The sequence below is a fragment of the Neophocaena asiaeorientalis genome, unplaced genomic scaffold (genome assembly GCF_003031525.2).
Source record: "Neophocaena asiaeorientalis asiaeorientalis breed wild unplaced genomic scaffold, Neophocaena_asiaeorientalis_V1.1 scaffold40, whole genome shotgun sequence".
NCBI classification, from domain to species: domain Eukaryota; kingdom Metazoa; phylum Chordata; class Mammalia; order Artiodactyla; family Phocoenidae; genus Neophocaena; species Neophocaena asiaeorientalis.
In genome coordinates this window covers 4,315,438-4,335,466 of record NW_020185335.1, presented here as the reverse complement: position 1 = coordinate 4,335,466, position 20,029 = coordinate 4,315,438, and the positions used below count along the sequence as shown (strand labels likewise).

Below are 20,029 nucleotides of genomic sequence, written 5' to 3'. Positions count from 1 at the left end.
TTGAAAAGAGCATTGTCAAGCTGACAGAAGCATTTGTCTCAGTAAATATTCTTCTTCATTCCTAAAGCATTCAACCATGAGAAGGTGAGCACAGACAGCAGTCTACAAGTCTCTAATGAATACTTGTAACACACAAGCTGAAAAATTCTTGATCTGTCTGCCCTTTGTGAAAAATAGCAAGAACTGGAGATGGGGGTTAAAAATGAGGGAGGCTTTCACTTCCCATGGTAGGCCAGCCTGTGGCAAAATGAACCTCTCAGCAAGAAAATCTTTAAAAGATGAATAAAATACAGAAAACTTCAGGTTGAAGATATCAGAGAGCTACCAAGGCAGCCAGGACTCAAGGAACACATTCCTGGAGAGAAATGAAGCCCAGAGAAGTGAACTTAACATTCTGGGCCCCTTTTCCTTCAGGCATTTGATAATTCATGTGATACACAGGTCAGAAGGATTTTTTTAATCCAAAATAAGGAGGACATATACCCCCAATTTATGCAATGAGGCCAACCTAACTTTCATATTAAAATCTGGAAAGGACATTGCAAGAAAAGTGAATTACAGACTAATAACCGTCATGAGCATAGTTGCAAAATTGATTTCCATATAAGCCATCGATATATTAAAAAGGTAATAAATACATCACAATCCATTGAATTGGATCCAGAAATGCATCACAATCCATGAATGCAACGTTGTTCCCACAGTTGAAAGAAAGAAAGAAAGAGAGAGAGAGAAAGAGAGAGGGAGAGAAAGAGACAGGGAGGGAGGGAGGAAGGGAGGGAGGAAGGAAAGGAGGAAGGGAGGGAGGAAGGAAAGAAGGAAGGAAGGGAGAGGGAGAGGAAGAAATGGAGGGTGGGAGGGAGGGAGGGAAGAGAAAGGAAGGAAGAAAGAAAGAAAGAAGAAAAGGAGGGAGGGAGGGAGAAAGAAAAGCCAAACAATTCACCACACTGGAAGAAGATAAGAAAAAAAAAAAAAGGTCTTCTCAATAGATGCCAGAAAAAGCACTTGAAAAAATTCATTACAGAAACTTAGCAAACTAGAAATAAAAGAATCTAACATTAGTTTGATATTGAGGCTCATCTACAAAATACCTACAGCAAACATCACACTTAATGGTAAAATATTGAAACCTCACCTCCTAAGATCAGGAACATGACAAAACACCCTCTATCACCTCTTCTCTTCCACATTGTAATAGTTTAGGTCCTTGGCTACGCATGTGGGTAAGTAAAAGAACTACCAAAGCAAAAAGAATGGAAAAGTAAATATCCCTGTGATTGGTCACAGACCACACAGTTGTTCATCTGGCATATTCAAAAACATTCCACAGAAAAACTATTAAAATGAGTAAGTGAACCTAGCGAAATTGCTCATTAAAGTCAGAATGAAAAAGTTTCATTATTATCTACTGGGAAGAGGTAGAAAATGAGTTTTTTAAGTGATAGTTATAAAAGCATAAAGAATACTCAAGGATTACCCTAACAGAATACATACAATGCTTCTTCACAGAAAACTAAAGACATTATTGAGAGAAAATATAAAAGAGCTAAACAAACAGGACAAATGTCTATGAATTTCAAGACAACATATTATAGAGATAATAATTCCTTCTAAACTGATATATTCATTCAATACAATCCAAAGGAAAATCCCAGCTGTATTTTTATATTGTGGAAATTGAAAAGTTGATATTAAAATATGTATGTGAATTAAAAGTCCACAGATACCTAAGACAATTTTGAAAACAAAGTTGAAGGGTTCACATTACTAGTTATTAAGACTCATTATAAAACTATATTAATTATGACAAGGTGGCATGGCACAAAGATGGAAAAATATTCCAGTTAAACAGAATAGAGGGCTTCCCTGGTGGCACAGTAGTTAAGAATCTGCGTGGCAATGCAGGGGACACGGGTTCAAGTGCTGGTCCGGGAAGACCCCACATGCAGCGGAGCAATTAAGCCCGGCGCCACAACTACTGAGCCTGCACTCTAGAGCCTGTGAGCCACAACTACTGAGCCCACGTGCCACAACTACTGAAGCCCGGGCACCTAGAGCCCGTGCTCCACAATGAGAAGCCACCGCAATGAGAAGCCCACGCACCGCAACAAAGAGTAGCCCCCGCTTGTCGCAACTAGAGAAAGCCCGCACGCAGCCAAAAATTAATTAATTATTTATTTAAATGCAATGGCAAGTCACCAGAGGCTCTTAGTGGAAAATGCTATGAACAAATTTATATTATAAATGTATAATTTACAACAAGAGTGACAACTGGGTGGAGCAGGAAGGAGGCAGTAACCCAAAGTTGTTGGTGTCTCCAATCAAGATGATAGCTGTGGAGCTAGAATAAAATGGGATGTTGTCAAACTGGTGTGGTGCCATGGATGCCAGAAGGAGAGCTTGCTTTAAGTGAGGAAATTGCTTTAAGTGGCAGGTGTTCCCTGAAGATGGAGGGAGGTGTAGACTAAAGAAGTATCATTGCATTTAACGGCATGGAAGTCTCCGCTAACAGCAGAGAAGGAGAAACTTTGAGGCGACTCACAGAAGACATGGTCTCAGGAAACCAACCTGACAATACCTGGGAAATCAATACTGTAGATAACTTGGCTTTGAGAAGAGATGGCGAGGGTTTTTAAATCAAAGGTATATTGATCTCACATGGAGATTGGGGGAAATGGCTGACATATCAAACCCTGTTCCCTTCTCATGCCATCTTACAAACAACCCTCAGTCCAATTCCACTCTTATTCTCAGCAAAATGACCTTGAGAAATAGGAAGTAGATTAACCTTCCCTAGGCAACTCATTCTACTGTTTAACCCTAGCTTTCCACGCTAATGCCCTTAAATCCTAGGTAAATCCTCCCGACGGGCAGGCTATTTTGGGACCATAATCTCTTCTCACCACAGGATCAAACTAACTACCTCTTCAAATACAGCCAGGTTTTGTTTTGCCTTTTTAGTACACTGAATGTAAAAGTTGACATCAGAGTCTGAAAGGGTAATTGTACGTGATTATATTTCTTTATCACTAATTTTAAAAGCCTACATAAACCATAATTTGCTGTGTCTTTGCAGATGTTATCTTGTATGGCTTATAATCCATTAATTGCTATGTTGCTCAAATGTTCTTGTGAATTTTCTGGGTCTGCCTACTTACTTCATTTGAAAGTTACTCTCAGGTACACTTTTTTATAACCTTCAGTCATCTTCTTGAGTTTTGATGTTATTAAATAATAGTTTTTCAGAAAATGAAAGAAGAAAATCAATAAGCAATGGTAGAGGTGCTCTGACATCACTGATCACTATACTTTCCTATTTTACTTTCCTTGCCCATATTTTATGCTGTATTTGTTACTTCCCAATTGTGCCATGTTAGGAAGCTGAACATAAATTAATTTGCTTCCCAGTTAGAAGGCTTAATCATTGGAAGACATTTTCAATACTTACAATACCTAAATTGTTTTAATTAAATGAGAATAACATGCACGTCCTTTTTCTATCTCCTTCATTCCTGTGTCTGGCACATACTAGGTACTTAATGAGTATGTGCTGTATGAGTAAATGAGTGAATGAAAGCATTTCACAGACTCGTGGCAGAATATGCAATGGTCTAAACATGCTGCTATTAAAGGGGAAAGGAAATTACTATGTGCATTTAGAGGTGTGGGATTCGCTTAAATCAGTGCTCTCCTAGAGAAACTTCTAAGATGAAGAAAATGTTCCACATGGTGTTGTTCAATTTGGTGTCTGTCAGCCACATTCAGCTACTGAGCACTTGAGATGTGACTAGTACACCTGAGGAACTGAACTCTTAATCTGATTTAATTTTCACTAATTTAAATTAAATAGCCACATGCAGCTACCGTAGTGGACAGTGCAGCTTTAAATGAATCACACATGCCCAGTCCCGTCCTTTTGAAAACTAGAGGCATTTTCCTGATAGGCCCATACAATGTTAGAAACAAACTAATTCAAACGCCAGTGTGAGGTGTTTATACCAGTTAGAAACATCGGCATCAAAGACTAAGGCAGGGATGTAGTGGAGCTGGCTGGAGAAGTACAGCCGTTGACGGCATCTGCCCCCAGCACACACACGCTCCTCCACCTCAGTCATCTGTACCTCTCCCTCAGGATTTACCACGTTCACAAGATACGGTTTCTGCAAGCCCTGGGGCTGAGTCTCATTGAACTCAGTATATCCATTTCCCAGTGTGCCTGGCACAGAGTAGCCACTGAAGTGAATGCGTATACAGAAAGGCATATATGTTGATTTTTTCACTTAGGTACAAGTAGGTCTATGTAGCACAAAGCCATATATTACACATACATAGACATAACCATGATTAGGGTTACCACATATCCCAGTTTAACCTGTGCAACGCTAAAACTTACTATCCCAATGTCCCCATTTGGGTTCTCATCCTCTTAGATTCTCAAAAGTGCCACTGTTTGAACTCTATCAAATCTCTACTCTTTATCAACTCTCCAGAGCTGTATTTACGTGGATTGCTACATTTTGGAATAACCAATTTATTATTGTTATTATTATTATTGATAAATTCTCCTTCTTGGTCTGATCATTGTAAATGTACATTAGAGGTATTTCTTGATTAACTACAGTATGTTCTTTTTTTTTTTACATCTTTATTGGAGTATAATTGCTCTACAATGGTGTGTTAGTTTCTGCTTTATAACAAAGTGAATCAGTTATACATATACATATGTTCCCATATCTCTTCCCTCTTAGTATGTTCTTATTAAGTAAAAGAAAATAATATTGAAATAGAGCCACTTGGTTTCCATAAAAATTAAAGACTTAAGTCATAATTAAAAGGGAGTTATGTACAAAATTAAGACTGAATGGTGAAATTAAACCCCTGCTGCCATCCCACGTGTTGCCAAGAACACTAGAACGAGTTGAGAAACCACTTCAAAACCAGGAACAGTGTGCTTACACTTCAGGACACCCATAAATCTGCCCATGCCAAAGTTACCTGGCAGATCAGACCAGAATTAGAATTCCTGTGTTGAACATTATTCAAGCTAATTTGAAATGTAATTGCATAATCACATCAATATAGTCAAAGAAATGTGGCTTTTACTGAAAAGGTATAATCATTTTCTAATTACCAACTAAGAACTCTCCACAGTTTATTAGAATTGGAGAATTACAGTATGTGAATTAACCCAATTGCCCTCTGGAAGTCCTCAGGTGACAGAAATATAAATAATTCACTGTGAAACCCTGGCTGTAATTGGTATCCTGAAACCAAAATTCATGCCCCCATGCTTTTTACCTTCTCATCTTCAATACCAGTTTATTTAATCCAAGTTCCAAGGGAGAATAATATTGATCCCAGTGGCTCTGAACAGTTTGTTTGTTGTAACTGCCAGTGAAGGATCAACTTTTGTAAATACCAGTTATTCAAAAATGGTCCATTTGCACAATGAAATTTAAAGTACAGCTAAGAGGGACTTCCCTGGTGGCCCAGCGGTTAAGACTCTGTGCTTCCACTTCAGGGGGCACGGGTTCAATTCCTGGTCGGGGAACTAAGATCCCACATACCACGCAGTGCAGCCAAAAGCTAAAAAAAATAAAAAATATATATATAAAGTACAGCTAAGAGTTCCTGAGTAACCGGTTAAAATAGTTGCCTAGATGTCTATAATGCATGGCCACTGGATGAGCAGTCAAAACACCTGCATTCTAGCCCAGCTCTCATTCTTATTACTGAGCCTCCCTCTTAAACTGTCTGAACCTCAGGTTCCTCCTGTACGGAAGCAGCATAATTACCCCAGAACTACATATCAGACAAGGTTAGAAGGGCTCAAACAAAAGAAATAAAGTATGTGGAAGTTCTCTATAAAGTTAGTCTCACTATGCACATGCAATCAAATATTTTAAGGTATGCTTTAAGTAGAATTATAATGATAGAAGTCCTTTCTCTAGGAATCAAAATGCTCAATGAAACTAATAAATATCACTTGCTAGCCTGAAGGGTCTCTGTTTCCTCAGCCCTGGAAAGCTCTGTGAGAGACCCATCTCTGCCTTCAGAGTTTCCGGTCCAGCCCTCTACCTCCCACTTCTACTAGTTTCAAAATCTGCCCCCAAAAATCTTACTGGAAAGACCAATTTTGTGTTTTCTCCCAGATGGATCTTTATTCCCTACATACCTCAAGGCTGCAGGATGTTTCATTCTACCTCTCAAAACATTTTGACCAAGACCCCTAGCTGCCATTATATACAAGGATCAGTGCAAATTTTCCATGGAAAAAATGCCTGACATTGTTATTGTTATATCAGCCCTGCATAACCAGGAAAATCTTTGTTGTTTATTCTCTCCCCCAAGATAGGATTTCTGTCTGTGTAAGCTCCCAGTTCACGCCCAGAATCAGGAAATGCCCCTCCCCCAAATTTAAAAAAAAAGCTGGAGATCACTACCTCACCTCTGATACTTTTTCTCCTCCATGGAATTTTGGTTCATCTAATCCCTGTGCCTCCACAGCTCTCTGATATTAAAAGCCCAGAGATAAACCCACGCATCTATGGTCAACTAATCTATGACAAAGGAGGGAAAGATATACAATGGAGAAAAGACAGTCTCTTCAATAAGTGGTGCTGGGAAAACTGGACAGCTACATGTAACAGAATGAAATTAGAACACTCCTTAACACCATACACAAAAATAAACTCAAAATGGATTAGAGACCTAAATGTAAGACCGGACATTGTAAAACTCCTAGAGGAAAACATAGGAAGTACACTCTCTGACATAAATCACAGCAAGATCGTTTTTGATCCACCTCCTAGAGTAATGGAAATAAAAACAAAAATAAACAGATGGAACCTAATGAAACTTAAAAGCTTTTGCACAGCAAAGGAAACCATAAACAAGACGAAAACACAGCCCTCAGAATGGGAGAAAATATTCGCAAGTGAATCAACGGACAAAGGATTAATCTCCTAAATATATAAACGGCTCATGCAGCTCAATATTAAAAAAACAAACAACCCAATCCAAAAATGGGCAGAAGACCTAAATAGACATTTCTCCAAAGAAGACATACAGATGGCCAAGAAGCACATGAAAAACTGCTCAACATCACTAATTATTAGAGAAATGCAAATCAAAACTACAATGAGGTTACCACTTCATGCCAGTCAGAATGGCCATTATCAAAAAATCTAGAAAGAATAAGTGCTGGAAAGGGTGTGGTGAAAAAGGAACCCTCTTGCACTGTTGGTGGGAATGTAAATTGATACAAGCACTATGGAGAACAGTATGGAGGTTCATTAAAAAACTAAAATTAGAATTACCATATGGTCCAGCAATCCCACTACTGGGCATATACCCAGAGAAAACCATAATTCAAAAAGATGCATGCACCCCAATGTTCATTGCAGCACTATTTACAATAGCCAGGACATGGAATCAACCTAAATGCCCATCGACAGGCGAATGGATTAAAAAGATGTGGTACATATATACGATGGAATATTATTCAGCCATAAAAAGGAACAAAATTGGGTCATTTGTAGAGACATGGATGGATCTAGAGACTGTCATACAGAGTGAAGTAAATCTCAGCAAAAGAGAAAGGTAAGAAAGACCAGTTGATGCTTGAACTCAGCAGGAAGTCAGATGAGTAAAATCCTGAAACCACAAGAACACTCACTATCCAAGGTGCTAAAGCATTTCCCACCAATTGAGAATAATGGAAAATTTACCAATTCATAAAGAGTTACTTGTACAAAGAATCCCTCCTCTTTAATGTTGGGAGTATATTTGAAGAGTCCACAGATGAATCCATGTGCGATGCCCCATGGGCAGGGACACAAAAGGAACCTCAAGTAGCTACAGACATGCGGGGAACCAAGGGCACCACTTAGCCTCAAATACAGCTATTTATTTAATGAGACAAAATAAATACCAGATCATGATAAAAAAAGATAATGCTCTTCACTTTGTATTATCTAGGAAATTGCTTGGGGAAATAGCACAAAAGAAAGCCAGATAACACAGTTTTTAATTCCAGCTTTGTCAATGTTACCAATCTGAAACAACTTGTGAACTCTGTACCACTACACGTAAATAACATGTAAATATAGGAGAAATCCATTATTTTAATAGAATTGAGAACCAGTCCAAAACCAAGTCACTTTCATTTGTGTTGATTTTTCCTCCTCTGTACTACAAATGTATTGGGTTGGCCCAAAAGTTCGTTCGGGTTTTTCCGTAAGACACAGAAAAATCTGAATGAACTTTTGGGCCAACCCAATACAAGTAGGAATAAAATCAAAGGGAATACAGAGATTTTTAAAGGGGTTGGTCGCTCCAGCCAGTTCCTCTTTTCCTGGCAAAGAGAGTTCCCTTGACTAACACCTGGATTTAAACATTTCACTAACGGCAAAATAACTTGTTTGCAGGTAATGCTAGATCAACTATGTATAAATACATACATTGAGAGGGACATGGCTGCTTTATGGTATCAAATGTAACTAAAGTTCTTATAGAAACCATAGTTAGTCTTTGTTGGAATAACAAAAGGACAGCAGGACATTAAGAAGATAAGATAGGTGAGGTAGTTGGCAGCTAAAAACAGATGCTGTTTCCTTTCAAAAAAGCAAAACAAAGGTAAGAATGGAGAAAGACACTGCAGCAGTAACAGCCTAGGGGTTCGGGTGAGGGGCCGACAGTAGTTTTACTTTTAGGTTCTGCTAACAACTGACATGAATTACCTTGGAGTAGAGTTCAAGCCATAATAACCTAGCACATTTTCCCTCTAAGAGGATTATTGAAGTTTTACTGAAAACCTTACCTGTTCATAGCATGCTGGCTATTCTGTCTTTAGAGTCTCAGACCCAAAAATGAGGCAAAAAAAAATTTTTTTTCAAGAAAATCACTTTGATATTAGGCAGGAAGATAAAAAGTCAATTCATATGGCTTTACACTCGTTTGTGAGTCTCAAAATAAAGTGAAAACAGTTGATTTCTGAGGCAGACATTCTCTGATACCTTATTCTCCAAGCCTTAGAAATTAGAACCAGCTGTCTCGGTTTGGTTTGGGAGCTTGTTTGTGTAACTTCTTGGTGGAAGAACTTAATTTCTGAAGCTCATCTTTCCAACACAGTTTTTGCTGCCTACAGGGCTTGTGAAGGTGCCAGGCTGAGCCGTGACATGGAGGCCAGTCGCTCTGGAGCGTCCCAAACTTGCAGTGGGAGTTTGTGTGAATGCTTGCTCTTTTAGGCCCTTGGAATTTGGGGATTGCTTAGCTTTTCATCTGGTTCTTCAGGGGTCACCGCTAAAATCCTTAAAATCTAAATCTTAGTAGAGCCTTGGTTTAGAGAATAAGCAGTAAGGAAAATTATATTACAAACTGGAAAGATGGCAAGCCATATTATGAAATAGCAAATTATTTGGTAAACAATCATGTCTCACAATTTTTGAGACAATTCATGTACCTCATCATATTGTAGCCCTACAGAAAGTAACTGGAAAACAGAATGTTAAAAGCATGAGTTGGTTATTATTGGATGCATTTCACAAAGTGCTTTAAGAGATTAAATGCTCAGAAAAGAATTTACATTTGTAAGAAGGAAAAAAAGGGAATAGAGAGAGTCCAAAAGTTCTAGGATTTGCAAAGTCAGAAGAGGCAACAGCCCCTCATACCCAGCTGTGTTTTAAACGCATCTGTATGCTATGATCAGAATAGATACTAGGTGGCTGGTAAGCGAGGAAGGAGGGAGAAAAATCAGGAGCCAGTGGGAGTAATTCTGGAAACAGATGAGGGTACTCACACTGAGGTGTTAATGGAAGAGGTACTGAGAAGGGGTCAGATTCTTGATGTAGTTGGAAAAATAGAGCTAATTGGGTTGCTAATGGATTGCATGTGTGCTGTGAGGGAGAGGAGACAAGCAGGGCAGCAAGGTTTACAGCACTGAAACTGGAAGGATGGGATTTCCATGTGCTAAAATGAGAAGCCTGTTGAAAGAGCAGGTTTGGGGGACTAGGTATTTGTTCGTTTGTTTGTGGAGGATGGATTCAGTTTCTGACCAAAAGGTTAAGATGTCTATTTGCCATCCAAGTAGAAACGTCAAGAAGACCTAGAATTTGGGGCAAAAGTTGGGAATTGTCAGTTTACGTGTGGTGTTGGAAAGCCTTGAGGTCTCCAAGGAGTGAGTGTACACACGGATGTGGAAGATGCCCATGGACAAGGTACGGTGGCCCTACACTGTTAGCAGAGAAGATATCAGAGACTGAGTTCAGGTTCCTCACAACTAGATGATATCCCGAGGCAAGTGAGCTTGCCCAAGATTGTACAATGTCTGTGGGCTAAAGCACAGAGACTGCCTTTGAAGCCATAACTCCAGGGCTTTTTTACTTCATTCAAAGCACTACACACACACACACACACACACACACACACACATACATATACACATGTGTATACACACATATATGTATATACATATATTCATGTGTGTGTACACACGTGTATGTGTGTGTATCTAACTGGTTTCTAAATACCTTAAGAACCAACTTGCCCTGAGTTACCCTGCAACAACAGGCTGCAGACTCTCAGGTCCTTGATTTCTTTATAAACTCAACATAGAGGCTAGAATCAATAATACCTAAAAATACCGAATTTTCCTTCCAGGGCTAAAGAATAAGATATCTATTTTATATTCCAGCACTGGCTTCAGAGTTCAATACAAGGATAGGATTTGCACCCTTAGCAAATAACACATTTTGGATCACCATAAACATGTCACGAAGCCTGATTTGGCTCAGCATATCAGCTACTAATGACCCTGCTTTTCCTGCAGTGTTTTTTCCTGATACCAGGAAAAGTATTCTTCCTAACGTTTCAAGATTCCCCACACTCATGTTTTGAGATGTTTTTGCAAATTGTCCTGTACTAGTTTTAAGATTAGATTTCCATTTCAGTACTCATGTTGCAGTTTAATGAAAACTAAATCCTCTTACAAATCATGTGTCAACAGTCCAAATACCACCATGGCTGCACGTAAACAACCCAGAAAGATAAGTACAGTATATGCTCCTACAACTTAGTCAAACCGCTAACAGCATCTCGTAGATGATACGCTCTGATAGATAGGTACTTAACGTTACTTGGAAGATCTCAATCTTAAATCTTATCTTTTTGCTAACAGACTCCCTCACAATAAAATTGGAAACAATTCAGAACTAAAGGAGACATTTTAGTCACTCCTTCTCTTGCTGTTCATAAGAGATGTGTTTTTCTGTGTGCCAGTTCAGTATATGTTTGGCTTAATGTACCTGGATATCAGTAAATCCAAACACAAGTGTATTTTTCATTAGCCAGGACGCTACCTGGAGATGCCCAGGCTTCATTTACAGTTATCCACCCAAGCAGACCAAGGCAGAGTCCATCCAGCTATGCTGGCTGTCCTGTATTTAAATCCCCCTTTATACACTGTTTGCCATGAACACTGCTGTGCTGGAATCAGTGGCCTAGAAATGCACATCCATTACAAGCAAGCTGAAATAAGCAAACCTCACTTGTACCCTGTACAGTAGTTGGTGGTGGTATGTGCCCAATGTACTCATGTCCTGAGAAGAAAATGGGATGTGAACATCCATTTATCTCAATTCCAGGCTCCATTAAGGTAATTATAAATCAGTTCCCCTGGTGTGAATGGAATACACGATGCTCAAAATGATGCTCATTTTGGGGAGACATTATATTCATTTATAACCACCCCATCCACATAAAGAAAACATCCTTCCTCTCATTAGTCTGAGAAAAAAAGCTGTCAAACTCTCCCTCAGTTGAACTAGTGGAAACATTTTACTCTAATACACTGTCTTGGTGTTTCCACCTTTAAAGCTTAAATATTTTCCTGCTATGTGCATTCATGCACTGCTGGCATCCACATCCTTGTGTATCTCTTTGTCATATCGGGGTCATGGCCGCTAACCTTTTAAACAATCTACAGAGATGCAGCAAGTTTGGAGAAACAAACTGATACAGCAGGTAAACAGGAACTGAGAAGTTCATTTTCTGTGAGCTAGTGAAATCCATGTAATGCTTCATTTCCCTTTTACTATTCTCAATCATGTATTTTACATATCAAACACAAACTGGTTTGCTGCATTTCTCTGGTAGCTGGAAAGAAGTTAATATACAAATTACTCCATTATTTCACTGCCTTCGCCTATGTCTCTAGTGATTGATCCCAGGAGATTCAATTCTGGGAATGTTACTAGACGTGGTCCTAAGAGGAACAATCACCCACGGTCTCACTTTGTGTGTTTGCCTTTTTTCATTTTATAGACAAGCTAATCCACAAAGAAAAACTCCTTCAGAAATGAGTGAGTTTTTTCCGTGGACCCAGTAGTGTCCTGCAGCATTTTAAAGACATTAAACCCTTGGCTTCTTTTTATTATGATTTAATTTTATACATATGGAATTAGTACCTCCAATTAATTCTAGTGTCTTAAAGATATTTGGTCATTTTGTTCCCATAATGTCTTCTTCAGTGCAGAGTGTTGAGTAGGGGTTACCTAAATATTGAAAGAATGAAGGAATGAGAGAGCAAATGAGTGAACAAATTGTGTCTTTGTTGACTTCTGGGATGTTCTATTTCTCGTTTTCTTCAGAAAATACTCTGCTTTATTCACCAGTTTTGTGTGTGTGTGTCTGTCTGTGTGACTGTGTGCATGCACACACACATATATATGTAAATTATTTCACATTTTTACCTCCTGCTGTAGTCTGTTTCTGATCTGCAAGACTCCGTGCATCTTCTCTTGAGTGGCAGCTTGCCAGCGTCCTCATCCTCAGCCCCGGTTCCAACCAGCCCCTTCTAGAGTCACTACTCATCTTCTGCACAGGTTCCAAAAGCAGAGGAAGCCAAGTCCTGGATAACTGGAGATTCAAGTACAGTATGACATGAGGTCTTAGATAAGGAGAATGAAAGCACTAGAAAGAGCAAAAGATGGCTATAAAAATAGTTTCTATACGACTTTTATTAGTATAGCAGTCATCACTATACTAATACTTTTCCATTGTATAGCCTTTTTATCTCCAAATTATTTTTGTAGACCATCCATTAATTAACACTCACAGTGTTTTGAGTCATATCACTTGATTAATTTTGTGCTACCTTGAAAATTGTCATATAAACTAAATACTGGAGTTTCACCAGCCATATTTCTGAAGCAATTTGAGCCAAGTCTCAAGTTCTCACTTCCAGAATTTTATCGCTATTAATAGAAGACATGCATCACAAGAGTGGAGTCGGGAGAGAAGACACACTTCTATTCTGCATGTGTCAAAACCGGATTCAGAGTCGTTTAAAGCAATGAAAAAGGACAAAATGCTCAGGTGTGAAAATTTAAAACATTTTTATTCTCAAACAAATATGAAAGGCTCTTTTCCTTAAAATGTAAGGAAAGGAATATAAATTTTTAATCTTATTGTTCAGATAACTATTCCATAATAACAATTATACATTAACTTCCAAATGTCTTGCCCGCCCCCTACCATGTAATAACCACATTTAATTAAAGTTGTTATTTATTTTTAAATACTTTTTTTAAGAAATAGAAACATGAACCCAACAAATAAATAGCCAAATTTGGATGATTCGAATGTGTTTGGGATGTTGACAATCTATTTATATTTTAATAAGATATTTCCTCAGTGCAGGTATTAGATAAATCTCCACAGGACGGGGCTAGGACACAGAATTAAGAAGAAAGACGAGCCCTTGACAATTTGGAGAAAAGGAAAGATAAGCAGAATGGTGTTTAATAGAAACAGATGTGGATGTAATCTCTTTAGGAAGAAAAAAAGCTGCACAAATATAACATAAGAGATGGGGAAATGGCTTTAGACACAAAGAATGGAAAAACCTGGGGAGTTCTGAGAAACGCAAGCTCAGAATGACTTCATGACTCAGACTCCCTTCCAATTCACAGCCCAACAACGGGTGTGATATGCGGATAACTTAAAGAAAGACATGGTGTTAAGCGCAAGATGTTATTTATAAGAAAGATTAACACGAGTTTCTGAAGTGGCAATGGAGGGCTGAAAAAAGGATGATTAATCAGCCTAAAATGTATACATCATATATATAGTCACAGATATATATGCTGGTTGGCACTTCTCTAATCTATGACCAGTGACAATTGTTTTCTATTCCAGCAAGAAGGATTTGAGTCAACCTTAAAGAAAACCTATTGACTAAAGGTAGAGCATTAAAATATGTTAATGAGGGCTTCCCTGGTAGCGCAGTGGTTATGCAGGGCACATGGATTCAATCCCTGGTCCGGGAAGATCCCACATGCCACAGAGCAAGTAAGCCCGTGCACCACAACTACTGAAGCCTGTGCACCTAGAGCCCGTGCTCCACAACAAGAGAAGCCACTGCAAGGAGAAGCCTGCGCACCACAACGAAGAGTAGCCCCCGCTCGCCGCAACTAGAGAAAGCCTGCGCACAGCAATGAAGACCCAATGCAGCCAAAAATAAATAAATAAATGTATAAAATATGTTAATGGGAGTCAAGAATTCTATTAACTCCTTTTTCTTTTAAAAACGACCACCTGTACTTGTGCAATGCTTTGCATAGCTTGCAGGAGTATAAAATAGGTTTAGACTTACAATCCCACCATCAGCTGATAAACGGTTAACAGTTAAGTGATAAGGAGAATTTTGTGGCAAGTTGGGTAGGAGAAAATGTCTCCTGGTACACACTGAGTCAGAACAGCACTCCCTCGCTCTTCAAAGATATTCTCTCTACCTCTGAGAAAATATTTCCATTCCTTGTGTTTTATGTTGTCCTCAGTTTTAAGGAATTGAGACTCTGTGACTCCTCCACCTTGCTCCTTAAAGAAAATGAAATGAAAAGAGGTGCTGTCACGGAAAACCTTTACTGGGGAGGACTCAGAGACACAGGTACCCAAATCTGCCTTCCTAAAAACAAAAAATAAAAAGTAGCAATTCTGACTCCTCTAAACCTTGATCCTTCACCCCTACATCTCAAGCTGGAACTTGGACAGAACTCTAAACACACCTCTCAAAGCCACACCACATCATTGATAGTTATTACAAAATACTGTGGACAGTATTAGAGTGAATCAACTAATCTAAGGCTGTGATTGCTTTAAATAGTTCCCCATAAATGTTAAGTAAAATTTCTCCACCAATAAATTTGTTGTGGCTATAACGTGATACAAAAAAGCAGCATCCTTCAGCTAGTACAGTCACAGGGAGAGTAGCAAAGCAGCACAATGTAGGATACATTCTCCATCTGAATCCACCAGTAAGCTATGCTTTCTGCCTCTTAATGCAGGAAAAGTCTTTAGAAGAGCAAGACAGAAGCAGGGCCAAGCCAAACTGAAATGTTTCCTGAGCTAACAAGTAAAGGATCAGCATTTTGTGATGCATATTATAGATCAGCAAAGACATTAGTATAAACAAATTTTTTTTTAATATTTATTTATTTGGCTGCGCTGGGTCTTAGTTGTGGCGCACGGGATCTTCGCTGAGGCATTTGGGATCTTTAGTTGCAGCATTGGAACTCTTAGTTGTGGCTTGCATGTGGGGTCTAGTTCCCTGAGCAGGGATTGAACCCGGGCCCCCTGCATTGGGAGCGCAGAGTCTTAACCACTGGACCACCAGGGAGTCCCGACAAATTTTTTTAATCATTCATCAAGTTAACTTTAAGTATAAGTAGATTCAGAATAAATTCTCTACACACGATAATTATTACTATGATTCGTATTGTAAGAAGGTTCACAAACTCTAAAGAAATTATTTCAACATCATCATAAAATCTTCCTTTAAAAACTTCATCCATGCTTTTTAAAATAGACAGTGGATGTTATCTATGATAAAGTGGGATACGGGTACCCAGGGTGGACCAAACTAGGCAAAGAGCACCTTTTCAAGAAACTGTATTAACAGCAATTCTCTCTCTCATATAATTTTTCTTCTTAAATATTCTGAGTTGTTTTGAGCAGGTCTTCATATTTCCATGGCAGTTTATTTAATTAATGGCATTGTATATCTGCTGTGCCTAGCACTTCCTACCTACGCCTAAGCTAGGTAGGAAAAGCAAAGGGCATTTCAGAGTCTACCCACAAGAGCCTAGATGGAGACACCTCAAACACACACAAACACACACCAGTGGTGTGCGTGGATGTAATAATCCAAGTGTAAGGACACTACTTATGCCTTGGGGGATAGAAGTAGGAATGGGAAGCGTTCCTCGGGTAAGGCACATTGTAAAACAAAAGGCAGGAGGTGGGGCGAGAGGAAACAGAGAGATCAAAGGAGACTTCTGTGACCCCTGTGACCGGAAACAGGAGCCGCCGCACTGGGGGAAGAGGTAACAAGGTTGGTTTTGGACATCCTTAGTTAGTGGCTGGACAAGGAGCTACCACCCAGGGGCCTTGTGCTGCCGTTCTCTGATCAACTGTAAGCTCTGAGCTGGGAGCTGAGAGGCGCCTGCAGAGGAGGAGTGCTTGAAGCCATGAGTGTGTCAGCCCAGTGGGTTTGTTATGTCACAAAACGAGACATCACGGCATCATTGCTACCACATAAAGAGATTTTCCTTCCTGTTTACACAGTCGGGAAATGTAAAAATTTAACGCTTGACTGCATACATGCAACATCATGCACCTTGGATTAGCCTATTCAAGAAACTCTCATTTCCAGTTGCAGCTCTTTTTCACTCCTTCCTCTCTGTTTGCAATAATAATCTCATTCTGAAGCTCACCCCCAGAACAAGAGCTGTGCCCAGCAGACTCGCCTGATTCATATTCTCCACGTAGCTTGTGGGAAAGTGTCTGGAATGATTGAAGCTTATTAAATACCTGTTGTGGTCTTTAGAAATCACCAGGAAAATATCACATCTAGAACTACCACCAAATATTTCAATTTAGTATTTATAAATACAGGCTTCTTATCAAAATGGATTTTCTCTTCCTAGAGAGATAGTTAAGCCAGGATTCCTAATTCATATTCATCTTTCCTCGAAAATTAGCTGCTCTTAGGGCTTCCCTGGTGGCACAGTAGTTAAGAATCCGCCTGCCACCGCAGGGGACACGGGTTTGGGCCCCGGTCTAGGAAGATCCCACATGCCGCCGAGCAACTAAGCCCATGCGCCACAACTACTGAGCCTGTGCTCTAGAGCCCGGGAGCCACAACTCCTGAGCCAGCACTCTAGAGCCCGGGAGCCACAACTCCTGAGCCCACATGCTGCAGCTACTGAAACCCACGCACCTAGAGCCCGTGCTCCTTAACAAGAGAAGCCACCACAATAAGAAGCCTGCACACTGCAACAAAGTGTAGCCCCGGCTCGCCGCAACTGGAGAAAGCTCGCGCACAGCAACGAAGACCCAGCACAGCCAAAAATAAATAAAAATAAAATAAATGAATTTATATTAAAAAAAATTAGTTGCCCTTAATAAGCGGTGCTGATCAAGAGGGAAAGGACCTTGTATGTGGGCTAGCTCCTTCCTGCCCTTGCCACCTCTTGCCCAGGTCAGTGGAGAGCTGAGTGAGTGCCATGTTGCTAGGCAACTCTGAAAAGATTTATGAATCTTGTTAATTAATTGAAGAGCTCTGAAGGGCTCTTGGACAACATGGACGTATCCTGTCCAGCCAGGACAGGGGAAATACTCACAAACAACAGCAAGACACAATGTGAAAACCAATCACAGAAGGAGCTTGGTGGACACAGTTTACACAAGCAAGATTTCCTGCCATTTTTGACAACATGGATGGAATGTGAGGGCATTATGCGTAAGTCAGACAGAAAAAGATAAACACTGTATGATATCACTTAGATGTGGAATTTTAAAAAGCCGACCTTGTTAAAAACAGAGAGTAAGATGGTGGTTTCCAGCAGCTGGGTTGTGGGGGTTAGGGGGTTGGGGGATTGGGGAGATGTTGTTTGAGGGTACAAACTTGCAACTAGTAGATGAATAAATCCTGGAGATTTAATGCACAGCATAGAGATTAGAGTCAACTATACTGTATCATAAACTTCATAGTTTCTGAGAGACTAGATTTCAATTGTTCTCACCACAGAAAAAGAAATGGTAATTATGTGATGTGATAGGGATGTTAGCTAATGTTGTGGTAGTGATCACATTGCTATACATAAATGTATCAAATCAACATGTGGTACTCAAACTTACACAATGTTATATGTCAAGTATATCTCAATTTTAAATTTTTTAAATAAAAAATTAAAAGAGATATTGAACCAAAGGAGTAAGAAAAAGTCAAAGCACACATAGATACCACACACCACATACCCTGTAGAGAGAGCATAGTAGCAACTGAATTCTCCTGAAAATGTCTCATCTGGGGAGGAGTAAAAACTCAGATATCCCATTTATTTCTGAAACTTTCCGAGCTTTGTCATTTTTCAGCAAGTACTTTGAGTAGATGAGCAGACTGAACTGGCAGAAGGAGTGTCCTGTAGGTAGGCTCTCTCTCCAGTCACTTTTCACTCTCCTCATGCTGTCTGAATTCAGTGAGTGCATGCTTACTCTTTTTGTTGTTGTTTCATTTTCGTGGGTAACTATTTTGTGCTTTACTCAATTAGAGTAAATGTATATTACAATACTTCACTGATAAAAGTAGAATCAGTTGTTTTAGTTTCCGCTTCTGTCACTGTTAGTGAGGAATCACCATCATTTTGTGCATCAATTTCACTCATTTTTTTGGCATCTTTGTGTGGATACAGTTCTCCGTCTGGTATTGTTTCTATTATCCTTGAAGAACTTCCTTTAATATTCCTTGTAGTACAGGTCTGCTGGTGACAAATTCTATACATATTTGTCTTTAAAAAGGATTTTGCCTTCATTTTTTATTTTTGGCCAACTTAACATTCTAAGTTAACAATTCCATTGTCCTTTGACTTAAATAGTTATTGAGTAGACATCTGAAATTATTCTTATCTTCTCTGCCCAATATGTGATGTATCTTTTATTTCTGATTGCTTTTAAGACATTTTTTTAAGCACTGGTTTCCAGAAATTTTATTATGATGTGGCTCCATTTGTTTTCTTTTTCTGTATTTACCTAGCTTGGCTGGGTTCATTGAAAACTTTTAGATCTGTGGGTTTATAGAGTTCATTAATTTTGGAAATTTTTCTGTCATTGTTTAGAAATTTTTCTGATTCCATATTTTCCACAACAGCAATTAAATGTAATTTAGAACATTTGATATTGTCCCACAAATCACTAAGACCAATCACTGTTCTTTTCTTATGTGTTTACTTTTCTCTGTGCTTCATTTTATACAATTTCTTTTTGTACATCTTCAGGTTCACTGATCTTTCCCTTTTCAATGGCTGCTCTTGGTTCCATCCAGTAAAATTTTCATTTTGCATACTGTCTTTTTATGTTCATCAGTTCGTGGTTTATTTTTATATCTTCCATTCCTTTCCTAATTATGTCTAAAGGGAAGATTTTAAACATAATGATTTAAAATAACTGTTATAGGGCTTCCCTGGTGGCGCAGTGGTTGAGAATCTGCCTGCCAATGCAGGGGACATGGGTTCGAGCCCTGGTCTGGGAAGATCCCACATGCCACGGAGCAACTAGACCCGTGAGCCACAACTACTGAGCCTGCGCGTCTGGAGCCTGTGTTCCGCAACAAGAGAGGCCGTGACAGTGAGAGGCCCGCGCACCGCGATGAAGAGTGGCCCCCGTTTGCTGCAACTAGAGAAAGCCCTCGCACAGAAACAAAGACTCAACACACTCAAAAATAATAAATAAATAAATAAAATAACTGTTTTAAAGCCCTTGAGCTAATTTCATCACCTTTGCTATTTCTAAGTACATATCTATTGCCTGATTTTCTCTTAGTTAACCATAATGTTTTATATATAAAAAATATATACACACATATACATGTATGTATACATGTTTATATACACACCTATATAAAATATATATAACTGTACATTTTATTATGGATAATATGATTATATATTGATTTTAGTATGTATACATTTCT

At 39.1% G+C, this 20,029-nt stretch overlaps 1 pseudogene; it reads right to left on the bottom strand.

Annotated features, from left to right (window-relative positions):
• The window catches only part of LOC112393463 (ADP-ribosylation factor 1 pseudogene), a 54,411-nt pseudogene that overhangs the window by 19,452 nt on the left and 14,930 nt on the right, over positions 1-20,029 (bottom strand).